This window comes from Cornus florida, unplaced genomic scaffold (genome assembly GCF_030987335.1).
Source record: "Cornus florida cultivar Cherokee Brave unplaced genomic scaffold, ASM3098733v1 CherokeeBrave_3.0.0_Hap2_Chr05, whole genome shotgun sequence".
NCBI lineage: Eukaryota > Viridiplantae > Streptophyta > Magnoliopsida > Cornales > Cornaceae > Cornus > Cornus florida.
Genome location: NW_026775575.1, coordinates 76,331,401 through 76,347,669, shown reverse-complemented (window position 1 = coordinate 76,347,669; position 16,269 = coordinate 76,331,401).

The following is a 16,269-nucleotide window of genomic DNA, read 5'->3' as shown; positions in this document are numbered from 1 at the left end:
TATTTGTCGTGCATGTTACCTATTCAACAAAATGGTTAGCTGGTTTTGAGTCATATTTTTGTTGTCTTCCCAGCTATTCACAATTTACCTTGTACACAGATTTACAACTACATGCATGCACTTTACTTGTTTGAGAAAATGCTCAAACGGGTGTGTTTGTTAGATGTGCTTTTCTCTTAATTGCTTGTTGATTTTCCAGCCTAGCACTTTTTGTTTGGATTGGATCTTGGCTTGCTTGCCTTGTGGTCCCTCAAGGTTGTGAGATATCTTTCTCTTCTCTTTTTTTTATTTTCTGTGGCCGTGCTTGTATTCTTGTTGGTCCCTGGGGTAATTATACCTGTTCATTTTCCCGGGAAAGAGTGAGAGAGATAGAGCGTGACCGCGCGTCTTATATAATGTTATATGAGAAATTATTAGATGGTCTCAAAAGAAAGGTCAATGCAAAGAAATATGTTAATTTTTTGATTGCATAGCTTCTCCTGATTGATTCGGATCATTTTATAATTTTTCAGTAATATATGAAAAAATTATTACATAATTCCGAGACCATGTAACATTTTTTTTGATTTATGGAGTCGGATTAGTGTTTTGAAGAGAGAAAAATCTTCAATACAGAAACAGAAAATAACAAATATTGACACCAAGTTGGGAAAAGAAGACGGTTAATGGCTAAACTATTATTATGTTCATTACTATTTTTTGCTAGGTGAGAAACTATTTAGTTGTTTCTTGATGGAAAAAAAGAAAAAAAGAAAAAAGAGAGTTGATAATGAAGTCGTCCTCCTCCGTATAGAAATACGTAGTACTTGTTTTGTCTGATACACGTATGATGCCAGATTTGACATTACCTTTGACTTGGACTTATCTAGACCCCTATATGAAACATCCATCATATCCCTAATTAGATTTTTTAATTAATTGCTTTACCTTTTTCTTACTGGAATTTTATTTTATTTTATTATTATTATTATTTTTTTATAATGAATTTGAGGAACGATGTTTTGATACTTATCTAAAGAAAATTCAAAATCAACACAATGTTTTCAATATTTAAAATTTTTTGAATTTTTTTTTCATTTACAAGAAAACACACACCTTTATTATTATTATTATTATTATCTCTCACAATCAGGTTTTAACCTCGGTTTTTTTTTTTTTGGTTGTTCATTTTGTATGTCTGTATTTTTTAAGTTGGAGTTATTATACCATCAGGCTAGATATCTTTTGATGAATTTAATTATCTACTTTGATTTGAAAAGATTTGGTTAATTTTGAATTTAATTTTGATATTTTTTTCAATCTCTTTCCCTGCTAACATATATTTATATATATATACACACGCACGAAAAGTTTTACCATTAGGTGTCAGAAAAGTTGCATGTTAGAGTAAGTTTTTTACATTGGAATAAGAGCTGATGCACGTTGTGAGATCTACACGGAATTGAAATGTGTATATTATGGTATGACAAAACTGTTAAAAGTCAAAATAATAAAAACAATAATAATAATAATAATAATAATAATGAGAATGGTTGATGAGAAAGTTAGGAAGGAAGAAGTGGAGGGGCCACCTACAAACATAGCTGGACGATTTCCATGCATTTACCTACCAGTACAACGTCTCCTGTACAACACGTGATATTAGGTGCTTTCGTATATGTCACAAGGTTACGGGTGTATATATATATATATTTAATATAGACTTTACTTCTAGTATTCTTTTAAATAATTTTTAAAATAGACTTTACTTCTAGTATTCTTTTAAATAATTTTTCAAGGTTACGTAAATATATATATATATATATATATATATATATTTAAAATAGACTTTACTTCTAGTATTGTTTTAAATAATTTTTCAAGGTTACGTACAAAAATATATTTATATTTAAAATAGACTTTACTTCTACTATTCTTTTAAATAATTTTAAAAAAAATTATAATCTAATGATATTTATTACCGAGTAAATGTTTAAAGGGGGAAGGTGAGAACTCAAGTCCTACAACATTTATGCATTTTTGTAATTGAATTTTGATGACAAAAGCACAACGAATCTAGACTTCTATTTTTCAAAGAAATATTAGGGGTTTGAGTCATGTGTGTGTGAGTATCAATTGAACAAAAAAAATAAAAATAAAATAACGATTGCTACCATAGGGTAATAAGGGATAACGCTGTTGTGATTTATTGGTGAAATATATCGGACTGAATTGTTTGTTATTCATAAAATAGTTCTTAGCAATTCATAAAATAGAAAATTATAAAAAAAATAGTTCTATGAAATTATACTTTTTTATAATTGAATTTTTATAAAACAATTGTAATCAACTAGATTTTTTATACGATTTTCTGATTCAGTAAACGAAGAAAACACAAGGTAAAAAAACTAAAAACCCATATCGGAGCTGTTACTTTGGGTTTCATGATAAAAAAACATTAGCATGCCATTTTCTTTTCTTTCTTTGTAAAATTATCTTATCAAATATATAATAATATATGTTCAGAACTCAACTCAAGTGTACCTTGAAAGCACAATTGAGTTGACCATGTCGTGGAACTAAAATCTGTACTCTGCAGTACAGTTTTCTTCTCCTTTTTTTTTAAAAAATAAAAAAATAAATAATTTTTGTGTCAGCTTGACAAAATTAGTATTTGAGCTTGAACCCCTCCACAATTAAAATATCCACAGTACATAAACGAAAAATTATTCGATTGACTGAGAAAGTAGTACCACATCGAATTAATATTTGGGTAGATGGAAATGTATGAAAAATCTATGTAGTTGCATACAATTCAATTTGGTACGATTTTCATGTTAAATCAGAACTAAACTGTTCACAATGATTTCTAAAAAATTCAAACCGAAAGTTGAGACACGAATCTGAAACGAATTCGGTTATGAACCAGTGTCTCTTTTTGATAATATTGTGGAAATAATTTGTTTACTTTTCGATATAATATATATATATATATATATATATATATACACTGTGAAAACAAATTCACTGTCAATCGGATGCCAAAATAAATAGAAGTTTAGAGTTTATACAATAACTGGGGCAATCCTCTCAAGCAAAGGCAATAAAACATATTTGTAATATAAAAACAAAGGCTATTATCCTTTTTTCAAAACAATTACAAAATTCAACAGTTTTCAAACAAGAAGTACATGACATGTGTTAATATATATAAATTTTTTAGTTTAAAAGGGTAAGCTTGTATATATAAATAAGTGCGAAGTGTACATACAATCCCACAAGGTGGAAAACAAAAGGAACAACTTCTTTTGCAACAACAAAGTAAGCACTAGCATAACAACAAAGACAATATCAGCAAAAACAAGGCACCTTCTCCATCCTTCTATCATGGCAGTGTTTAACCATGCACCATCATCTCTTTTGCTTAGAATAGGTTCTATGGCTGACCACTAGTTGTGGAGCAGGCCTGATGGAAGAGAGTCTGCAGCTGTGAGGGAGAAGAGATTATCTTCAATTCTAAGCTACTCCTGAGTTTGAGTGAGGCAAGTCTGCTTCTTACACATATTTTGATCTGAGCAATGATGCTGTGGGCAGTGGAAGATTGATTCCTGAATGCTCTAGCATTTCTCTCCTTCCAAATGAAGTAAACTGCAGCAGCCCACAGCAGCTTGTGAAGCAAGAATTTTGTTGAAGCCCAGTGAATTGAGCACCAAAGCAGTAAGTCAGCCCAACTGTTTGGCATGATATAAAATCCAACAGTTTCTTGGATAAACCTCCAAATATGTGAAGTGTAGACACATTTAAAGAAGAGATGATCTAAGGATTCCCATGCTGACTTACAGAGATAGCATCTGTTTTTGTAGTGTTTATACATCACTGGTTTTGCATCAAGCGTATATAATCTACCTCTAGCAGCCATCCAAAGGGTAAGGCTGTGCTTGGGTATGTGATGTTTGAACTACACTACTTTATGCCAAGGAAAGATTGGGGATGGAGGACAAAAGTAAACAAGTGTATGTGACATTGTAAAGATCTTGGTAGGACTAGGTAACCATTCAATGCAATCTAGCTTTGCAGAAGGTTGGGGTAATTCATGTAATTGTGAGATGAAGCTTCTTGTTTGGAAAAAGTTGTGCTGCTGGATTAAGTTTGGATGAACCCATTGGTGGTTGGAAATTAGGCTATCAACTAGGATATTGTTATCTAGTTGAAGAATTTCCACACCAATGAGACTCAATTGCTACACAATTGCCCCATTAGGTAGCCAATAGTCTAACCATAAACTAGTATCTTTCCCAGCCCCAACCCTGTGCCTTATCAGTCCTCTTGCCATGTATCTTAACCCAATAAGCTTCCTCCAAAAGCCTGAGCTCAGTCCAGAAACCTTCACTAACCAGAAATTCTTTGCTTTGATAAGGTAGCTAAGTGTCCAAGCCACCCAAAGACTGTCTTTCTTCGAACAAACATTCCAAATGTGTTTTAAATTGGCAACCCTATTGGGTAATTCCAAGTCAGGAAATCCAAGTCCACCATTAGCTTTAGGCCTACAGATAACTTGCCAAGCTACGTTAACTCTATTTTTCATATCCACCTCAATCCAGAAGAATCTTCTGAGAATTTGGTTGATTTGCTCTATGACCTTCTTTGGTAAGACAAAGGCTTGGGACCATAAGCTTATATTGAATAAAGCACAGACTTGACAAGTACAGCTTTACCTACATAAAACCGGAATCTAGAAGTCCAGCTACCTACCCTTGCAGTAATTTTCTCCACTAGGGTTTGACAGTCCCTAGCTTTGATTGAGGTAGAAGATAGAAGCAACCCTAGGTAGGTAATCGGCAGTGAATCAACTTCAAATTGAAGAAGTTGCAAAATTTCAGTCCTCAATGCATTATCAACACCACTAAAGAAGACTTTAGACTTTGCTCTGTTGAGATGCATTCCAGAGATATTGCAAAACTGATTTAGGGCATCCATTAGAACCTGAACTGAGGCTGTGTTGGCATGGGAGAACATCAAAATGTCATCTGCAAAAGTAAAGTGTGAGATTGACAGTTTCTTGTATCTGCAATGATATTTGAACCCCAGATTAATCTCAATGTGCTTGTTAACACACAAGGTCATGACCTCCATTGCAATGACAAACAACATAGGGGATAATGGGTCCTCTTGTCTAATACCTCTCTTCCCTTTAAAGAAACCAAATAGTTCCCCATTGAGAGAGATAGAAAATGATGTTGTGGTTATGCACTGTCCAATCCAATGTATGAAAGTAGGAGGAAAACCAAACAAATGTAGAGCATCCAAAATGAACTGGTAGTGCAATGTATCAAAGGCCTTTCTTAGATCAATTTTGAGTGCACAGTTTGGAGGATGGTTAGCTCTATGATAGCTATTCATCAGCTCATGAGCAAGAATAATGTTGTCTGAGATATGTCTACCCTTAATGAAAGCATTTTGGGTATTGCTTATAAGTAGGGGAAGTACATGTGCAAGCTTAATTGATAATAGTTTAGAAATAGTCTTGTAAATATGGTTGCAACATGAGATGTGCCTAAAATCATTAACTGATGAAGGATTAGGAGTTTTTGGCACCAATGCTATATAAAAACAATTAATCTCTTTCAACATTCTCCCTGAGATGAAGAAGTCTCTAACTGCAGTAGTGACATCTTATCCAACTATTGGCCAAGCATTCTTGAAAAAACAGGAATTGTACCCATTTGGTCCTGGACTCTTATAAGGGTGGAATGAGAGGATACAGGACTGAATTTCTAGGTCTGTGGGAATGGTTGTGAGAGTTGGTAAAAGCTAGAGGGACAGACTTAGAAATTACTTGCTTAAATGAACTTATACCTAGATAGCTGCTGCTACATTGGCCAGTATGGAAATGAAGTGGTTGAGAAGGTTCCTTTGCAGCTCCTTTCCTTGAATCAAGTTACCATTTGAGTCAGAAATTGATTGAATCTTCCTTCATTAGCCTTGGAATTGAAGCTCTTCGTGAAGAAGGTAGTGTTTTGATCCCCTTCTTTGAGCCAATGATCCTGTGATTTTTGTTTAAAGAACATTTCTTTTGCCAAAAGCAGCTCAGAGAGTTTCTGTGAAAGCCTTTTCTCATTAGCCCTAAGGGCATCAACTATTGGGTTAGCATCAATCCTCCTCTGACAAACATACAATTCCTCTTTACAAGCTGCAACCCTTTCTGAAATAACACTGAACTCCTTCTTGTTAAACAGCTTAAGTGGTTGTTTGAGTGCTCTTAGCTTCAGCACAAGTCTAAACATCCTTGAACCTTCAACCTCCATATGCCAAGATTGAGCTACTGTGGGAAGGAAGTTGGGGTTAAGTGTCCAGTATTTAAAGAATTTGAAGGGAAGGTTTCTCTTGGGTGAAACTGTGGCAAACTTAACCACCATAGGGGAATGGTCTGAAATACCATGGGGAAGGAACTGACATTCAGCTTGTGCAAACTTGGCCATCCATGGTTGGTTAATCAGCACCCTATCCAACTTTCTAGATATATTTGCACACCCAAAGCTGCCATTGGACCAGGTGTGGAAAATCCCATTGTATCTCAGGTCCTCAAGACCATTAGCAATAAAAAAATCTTTGAACTCAGTCATACTAGCTGTCCACCTCAGAGCTCCCCCATAAGAATCATTAACATGTAATAGAACATTAAAGTCCCTAAGAAGTATCCAGGCTTATTTGTAGAGGAGTGCAGGTTAAGAAAACTCCACAAGGCTCTTCTATCAATAGCAATATTTGCAGCATAAATAAAGGATGCCTTACACTTCAGTTTCAGGTCCTTGAGGAAAATAGCACAATCAATAGCCTGACTGTATTCAGTGGCTGCCAAGATATCTATTTTGTGTGAGTCCCACAATATCCAAACCCTTCCCAATACAGAAAACTCATAGTTACATCTAATTTGCCAATGAGGGGCTACAAATCTATGAACTGCAGCCACATTATCCCTGCTAACTTTAGTTTCAAAAACTACCATGAGACTCAAAACTTTGTCCCTTATGAGTAATCTAATCTCTTCTTGTTTGAGGGGAAAGTTAAGCCCTCTTATATTCCATGCTCCCCAAATCATTGGGAAGCTGTCTTGAGGTTATATATCCCTCTAAACCCTTTTAGGGTAGTCAAACATTTTGCCAATCTTGCTCTCTTGTCAATCTTAGAGTGCTTTGTATGGACAGGTCTCCTTGGTTTCAGTAGTTTCTCAACTGCAAGTGAGTATGCAGGATCATTGTTCCTTGAGAAAGTATCACCGTCTGAAGATGAGGCTAAATCCACTGAGTAGTCATTATCTTCTTACAGGTTCTCAACAGGAAGTACATCAAAGGGGTTTGAGGTTTCTATTGGTGCAGTGGTAACTTGCTTCCTTCTTATTACTTTGAGATTTGAGAGGGTGAGGTCAATCACAAAGTTTATAGCCTTTTGATTATGAGTGGTGGGGGTTGGAATTTCAGGTATTATCAATTGGATTGGGATTTCCTGCAAATTGCAAATTGGCTCTGGCACTGGGGGTAGAGTTTGCTCTGGATTGGTAGCAGAGGGTGAATTTGATTTGTCAATCCCTCTATCATTGTCGGATGTGGATGCAAATTCCACTAGCTGTTGTGGTTTGTTGGCTTGGAATGGGTTAGGGATAGGGTGGCATTGTAATCTTCCCTTGCTTCTTGTAACAATCTGCCAAGAGTTAGTGTCAGGGGCTGTTTCTTGTGGGCTTAAACTGCTCACATGAATCAATACACCTCAGGGGAATCCAAGGGTAATGCACTCTTATGGTTTCGAAGCCATTTCCCAATTTAACTTGGAATGATGAAGGAAGAGGTGGATGACAGAGATATTTCCACACATAACTTGACATGTGGTAATATTATTATTTATTAATATTATATATATATATATAAATGGGTTGGTAAAAACGATTTTATTTTGCAGAATGTCAAAACGTTTTGTGAATAGGGGCCAAAAATTGAAACATAATTCGGTGTTTTTATATATTTTTGCACGGTAGTGTTTGGTACTGTAGCCATGAACATTAATTTTTTTTTTTTTTGAAAAACTCTTGAATGATATTTTAAAACTAACCATTATAATTTTCAAACTTGCAATATTTTTTTACCAAATATGTTTTCATATTTTTTATTCCAAAAATTTTACAATATGGATGATACCAAACATGCTTCTGATTAATATTCAAAACGTTTATTTTGTTTCGGGTTAGAACAAAACGCCTAAAACAAAATGCGTACCAAACAGAGGCCCTACATGTTTTGTTTTTAGTCAAGTACTCATGTAAACTTTAATTAATTCGTGTTAAGTCATTCATCATAAATAAACATGAATCCCATAATCTTAGAACTTCATTATTCTCACATATCTATAATGCATAAATAAATATAGTTAGATATAAATACCTCGATCTGTGATTGCAAATATCGTAGAGATCAAGTCCAACGTCAAGATCCTTTCTGCGGAACGAACAACGTGCTAAATTGCAGTAGTCAAAACATGAAAACCGATTTCTCTCTCTTGGCCTCTTGCACACATAAAAATATTATACGTGTTGTTTTCATTAGCGTACATAATTGATGGAGTATATGCACTTTTATAAAGGTAAAGAGATGACCAGTTTCCCTTTTAGTAACCTAATTCCACTTCCCATTAAAGTCAAAAATACGAAAGGAAAATACTGCTCCAATAAGTAATTACCAAAAAGATAATTTATAAGTTGACCAAATAATATAATATTAATCTGATATCTATTTTATTTAACTACCAAATCATATGTCACATGTTCAAGTTATGTGGGCCACAATTAAATAAATAATCTTACATTCTCCCACTTGGCACATATGATAACTTCTGTAGTGGTTTAGTAAAATAGTCATTAGTGTGCACCATAAATCAGATTGACTCATTAAGTTGGACATCATAAATACCATGGTAAATAAACTACTGATGCGAGTCATGGCGGTTATATGTCCCTAAATGACACAGTCCCGTCCATGTACCACAACACTAGTAACCTATTCAACATAGTCTATAAATGAGAAATATCAATAATGATCTAACAATAATGTCATTTCCAAGACTATTCCTATTACCATTTATTAAAGCAATACGTATATGTATATTAATTAATAGGAAATATCAGAAACACATTTAATCAGCGCAAAATGTCAAATATATATAAGCACTGTTAAGCAATCCACAATTAAAAAATAATCATCATTGATTACATTCAAGACCCATTCTTTCAACATATTTCATAAATGTCTTGGGTGGTAATTCATTCGTTAATGGATTGCAATCATAAGTTGTGTGCTTATATGTTCAATAGACATTCGTTGTTTCTAAATATCTTCTTTAATAATAAAGTATTTTAACTTTAGAATACCTATCATTTTTCATACAAGAAGATAAACCCTTGCAGCATAAATTTTCAGCAATTTGAAAATGGTACTCATAACTCCAAGTCCTAAAATAAATTCTGTAATCATAAATTGTAACCTCAAAACATGTTACAAATTAAAAAATAAAATAAAATAATAATAGACAAAATAATAAAAAATTACTTTGCATTTTTTCATAATATTGTTTCTTCAATCAAAATAAACAAATAACCAATTAATCTTTTATTCTATACCAACTTGTATATACATCAAATTCCACAATATATGTATAAGGAATATTTTTCATTTCTTTACCCTCTAGCTAACTCATCCTTTGAGATTGCATTAGGTTGAATTTATCCCCTTTTCTATATGGAACTATACTAGTTGAACAATGTTCCATATCAAATCTTTCTAGAACTCCTTCAACGTATGCTTTCCGAGACAATCCTAAAAATCCACGTGATTTATCATGAAATATTTATATTTCTATCACGTAGGATATCTCATCCATATATTTCATTTCAAAATTCTTAGAGATAACTTTTAGTTTCATATAACAAACTAAGATCACTACTAACAAACAAAATATCATCAATATATAGAATCAGAAATATAAACTTACTCCCACTAACCTTCTAGTATATACACTGATCAACGGTGTTTTCCTTAAAATCAAAAGAAATAATGGTATCATTAAACTTAATATACCATTGTTAGGAAGCTTGTTTAAATCCATATATTGGCATCTTAAGTTTACAGACCATGAATTCTTTACCCTCTAATGTGGAGCCTTCAAGTTATTCCATATGGACTTCCTCTTTTAAACTTCTATTCATAAAAATTGTATTCATATCCATTTGATGTAACTCTAAATCATAAAAAGCTACTAATGCCATGATATTTTAAAAGATTCTTTCTTAAATACTAGAGAGAATGTTTCTTTATAATCTCTTCATTCATGACACTAATTCATTTAGTAAAATCATTACTGTTAATGGCTTGTGAATATGTAACCGGATCCGTATATATCTCACTATATATCAAAATCAGATTCTTACAGATATATCACATAGTCATTCGGAATAGTAGACATCCTTTCTCTTTGAGATCGTGTTAATGTTATTCCTTATGATTTATCTATAATCTATTCATCGGTAACAATCTCATTATGGAATTGTTGTTGATCATTCAACTGTTTTTCGTTTATACGGTTCAACAACTAAAGGAACAATTATTTTCTTAGAAATTATGGATAAATAAATTTATACCATAACTTCTTGAATGATCACATTCTTATTTTTATCACTCCCGCTAACTTCACCATTCTCAATGAATCTGACATTACCGGTTTTAATAATTATCGTACTATGTTTAGGATAGTAAAACTTGTACCCTTTAGATTACTTAACATCCACAACATTATGGGTAACGAGGAATTACTTAACATACTCCTAACCATATCCGATTACGCCTTTCAGCTAGACGCTTCTACTGTGGCATGTATAACAGAGTGTATTGAGCACAAATGCCATACATTTTAAGGAGTTTAGCAAACGGTTAGAGTATTAACTCATTTCATCATACTTTCCATAATATTCACCACCTTTGTACGACCTTATGATTTTCACTTTTCTATCTAGTTGTTTTTCAATCTCATTTATGTATACATCAAGAGTACTCACTGCTTGAGATTTTTCATGCAACAAATAGATATATCCATAACGTGAAAAATTAACTATAAAGGTAATAAAATACTTTTCTCCACCAAAAGATGAAATATCAGAAGGTCTACAAATGTCTGTATGAATAATTTCAAGAAGTCCTATACTTATTGTGGCTTATTTCTTTGTGTGTTTGGTTTGTTTACCTTTAATACAATCTATACACACATCAAAATCAGTAAAGTTTAGATTCAGAAGAATCACATCATTTACTAATTTTCCTAACCTTTCACTAGATATTGACCTAGTCTTTTATGTTACAAGAAAGATAAATTTTCTATTAATTGAGATATGGTTAATTCTAACATTATGATGTAAGATCAAAAGATTTTTAATAAATAAATTATCAAGTTTGAATTTACAGAAATCATCAATAATAATTCCATAACTCACAAATTAGAATTTCTTGAATAAACATCATTATCAAATTTAAATGAAAAACCATTAACATAAAGTTTTGAAATAAAATCAAATTATGGGAAATTGAATAAACATAAAAAATTTAAATAAAATCCACTGCCTAACATTAAACATAATGTAACGACCCAGGTTTTTATTCAACCTGGTGGGTAAGTAATGAATCGATGATTGAAGCGAAAGATAAACTATAGTCCTTTGAAATATAAATCATCTCTAAGACACCAATGTGACATTCCATGAAGTCACGGAAGTTAAGGAGAGCAAAAGAGGAAACTAGGGACAAAACGAGCAATTTCCGCTGACTAAGGGCAAAATGGTCAACTCACAAACAAAAGGAGTAACTTGACTCTAAACAAGTTAAACAATGTGTATACAACTTAATCTAATCATTTTCCAACATTCCAAGAGGTTCTAAGAACTTTGGCCAAGAATCCCGCAAAATGCCCTTTCCCGATTTAAGTGAAAACTGATACTACTTCACTAAAATATACATATCTCTCACTGTGTTTGGAATATGAAAATGGGATTGGTATCATTGGAAAGCTGACTCAAAATCCTTGAGTTTAGGCTTAAGAATCACCCCCATTTGGATTAGAAACAAAGAAGTATGACTCTTTGAAGTTGGAAGACCAATGCTGAAACAAAATCTGGAAGCTGTGCATATGAAAGCTATTTAGGTCGACCTAAAGGGAGTTTCGGTAGACCGAAATGACCAAAAAATTTGCTAAAAACATGAATTTGAGTGGTGGTTGTTTCGGTAGACCGAAATAAAGTTTCGGCCGACCGAAATAGGCCCTGAACAGTAGAATTGGCTTTTGGAATGATGAATTACTGTGTGTTAATGGTTCCATTTGCCATCGGTCGACTGAAATGGAGTTTCGGTCGACCGAAACATCTCGAAAAGCTGCTATAAGGCCTGCTATATGCCAAAGGTGTTAAGATTTAACCCATGCTTTGAATCCTATGATGATTTGGTTCAAAAATCAAAGTTTAAAACTAATTTTCAATGAGATTTAACCTTGAAATGACTAAATGAATGTATTACAACCACTTTTAGCCTTATACATGTCCATTACAAGAATTTCATATGCCAAACCTTCAAGGTTGGTTTAAAAACATTTTTATAGAAAGGATAGTACAAAATGACTATAAGTGTTAAGTTAAACATGTTTGACCTTTGGCCTCATTACACATACATCCAAAGAGTATCAAAAGGTGCACTTAAGTGCACATTACATGTCTTGAACAATAAATACAAGTTTTTAACATAATAACCAAAATAAAGTGTGATATGCTAACAAGTGCATATTCTAACATAGCAAAAATACTCCAAGTAATTTAGCAAGTCTAAGATTGTTGTGCATCCCACAATATTGCTTCTTTACCTAAAAAACACACGGTAATTTCAGGGTGAGTAAACAAGTTTACTCGTAGGGAATGAGCATGCATAAGTTTAACTTATTACAAGGTTTGTATTTTAATATAATTCAATCTATGCTATTAAAGTGACATTAAAACTTTCAACATAGCATAATGAGATGCAAATTCACAAAGTTAACAACTTGGAATTTAAACGCGAAATCAAACCAAAGTGGATACTTGGATATTGCCCGGATTAAAACCGTACTCTTGGGATCACTTTAGGGCTATTAACCCATGTGTACCTTCTCCTAGTGCGTACTATAGTGTAGGGAGCTCTCTATCTCCCGTACTAGAACCAAATCCTAACCTAGTCAAGTTCTTGATAATATCCTAAGTTTCCAAAATCAACAAGTAAAGCAACAAGTCATGATATGTGATAAAACATAACAAGTTCTATGAATTGAATGACTAAATCATTCGAACAATTAGATAGAAATTAATTAAACTAATTAAATAATTTCTCCAGATTTCAAGAGTTGTCTAAATGATTCCAATTAAATATATGACAAGTAGTAACTCAAAGACAAGCCATATATCAAGTCAAAAATGGAATTTAAGTATGGTGCAATTAAGTAGAATTTAAATCAATTTAAATTAATTAATTCTCTAGATTTAAAAGCTTATTTAAATCATGCCAAACTAATATATAATAAAGATCAAGTCATGGCCATACCATTTACCAAGTCTAAAATGAATTATATGCAAACTACCATTAATCATTTATTTCCTAAATTAACATGGGGCATGCATACAATTTGTATATCATTTCAAGATCAATTAAATCACTTGGAAAATTAAATTATAACACCCCCTACCTCAATAGAGAATAGTATCTCTATAAACCAAGGCAACCAAGCTTAAAATTGAAAAATTAAACAAGGATTTTATAGAGGAGAGTGAGAGGAAGATAAAGTGTTCCAAGATTATAAGTCTAAGGTGAGTGGAAGGGCTAAAAAAATGAAGTCAAAGCTAATAGTGAAGCTTTTCTCTAATGGTGGCTAGATTAGGGTTCTTGAGAGGAAAGAGATGCATGAACTAAATGTGAAAATCCTAAGTTAAAATGGTGGGATTCTCCACTCACTAGGTGCTCTTGCACTACCTCTCACACACACACTAATGCAAGACTAAATGTGAGTCCTACACTTGTCATGAATCTAAGTAAGCTTCCAAGACTTAATATTGAACCCACACTTGTCAATCATCCATGCCAACAAGTGCACCTACCTAGGCCAACAAATGGGTGAATCTCCACCCTCCATGTGTCAAGAGATTAAGCCTCCAAGTGGTTTTACCACAAAACCAACAAGTGGCACCTTAGGAATGTGACACTTGTCACATTTTCCGGAAATTGCAAACAAGTCATTTTTGAAAATATCTTCCGAATTAAATTACAAAATGGTCCCTAAGACGAAAAATAATTACTTTACTTAATTACATTAAAACCCCTCAAGTTTAGGATAATTACCAAAAAGTCGTGCTTTCATGCACTTTACAAGGAAAATAAACATTTAATATACTTTTCTACAAAAGTAAAAATGTAGATATCATGAAAATGAAATATCATGGATGTATGATAAGTCGGGATCAAATCCGAGTACAAAAAGTGAGGTTATGCAAAGAAAAATGAAAAAACGACTAAAAGACGAAATAGGGAAAAGACTAAAAAAAGAATTTCCGAAAAAAAGAAAGGAAGGAAAATGATCGGGTTGTTACACATAATGTCACAATGATTTCAACAAAACTTTTTTCCAATTATCATAAATAAGAAATTCTTGCATCTATTAGAAACATAAACATTAGTACTTAAGTTAACCTATCATGTATTAGAAATAATTTCAATAAGTAATTCGAAATATACAAATGCCAAAAGTTTACCATTCTTTTTCGAATCATTCTTTATATTTCTCAAAATTACCTAATAAAATTCAAATTAACACCCTTGTGCAAAGAGTTTTAGTATTTACTTATTAATTGATATAAATTCTATAAAACTCAAAATTACGTAATAAAATTTAAATTAATTCAAATTAACAAAATATAAAAAGAGTTTAATTCAAATTACAAAGTGCCACATTGGTTTTAAGTAAAAAGGTTTTTCGAAAAAACTTGCTTGGTAAAATTATTTTGTTTTGCATAGGTTTGAAACGTTTTGTAAATAATCGCTAAAAATCAAAACACATAAAAAAATTGAAAAATTCTTAAATGACATTTTTACACTAACTAGTATATTTTTTAAACTTGAAACACGTTTTTACAAAACATGTTATTATATTTTTACTTAAAAAAATCTTGCAACAAATGAATGTTACAAAATATGCTTCTAATTATTTTTCAAAACACTCTACAACAAACATTGGCGGATCTAGGGGTGGACTTAATTTTTTTTTTACTATACCTAATTTTAGCCCAGTAAAATTATTATTATTATTATTATTATTATTATTTTTTACTACTATTAGTCTACCCAAAGAAATATTAGCCTGCTCCATTGACAATTCCTGAATTCGCTTTTCATAACAAAAATAGTTATTTATCAAACAAAGTTGCAAAGTTTTCATATTGATCAAGAAGGTAGTTCTTATAAAATAATAATAAAAATAATTCAGATATTTTTTTTTCTTCTTTTTAAACCGTTGACCAAACTTTAATCCGATAATACATTTTCTCTAAAGGTGGTAAGCAGGCGGGTTGAGTCGGGTTTGGGCAGGGTCACATATGGCCCGCTTGTAATGTGTTAAATATGGGTTGGGTCAAAATGAGCATAGTCCAACTGTCATGACCCACCAACCCGTTTTAGAAAAAAAAAAAATGTTATTATTTTGGATAATCTCATTATTATTGTTTTTTATTTTAAATGAATAAAAACTTGTAAAAATATGTAATTGTAAATCTTTCAATTTATTTTGAAAATTCTTTAAATTTATATTATTTTATTTTATGACTAGACATGCATGAAGGTAACATATATATATATGAAATCATCTATTAAGTTTTTTATAGAATAAATAATTAAATAAATAAATCGGGTATTCCTATATATATAATACACACGAATACATTGTATATGTGTTGTGGATGTAGCAGAGCAATACTATAGTACCACAAAGAATTTTAGAGATAGAAAGAGGGCGATGAGAGAGAATCTTAGAGATAATTTTAGATTGAGAGAATTTGGAATCGTATGAGAAAATTTTAGAAAGGAAGAAGAGGTGAATTTGAGTCAAATAGATAATGTAAAATTGTGTCTCTTATATAATGAGTGAAATATGAGTCAAAATGAGTGATTCATATTCAACCCATTTAACTCTCTATAA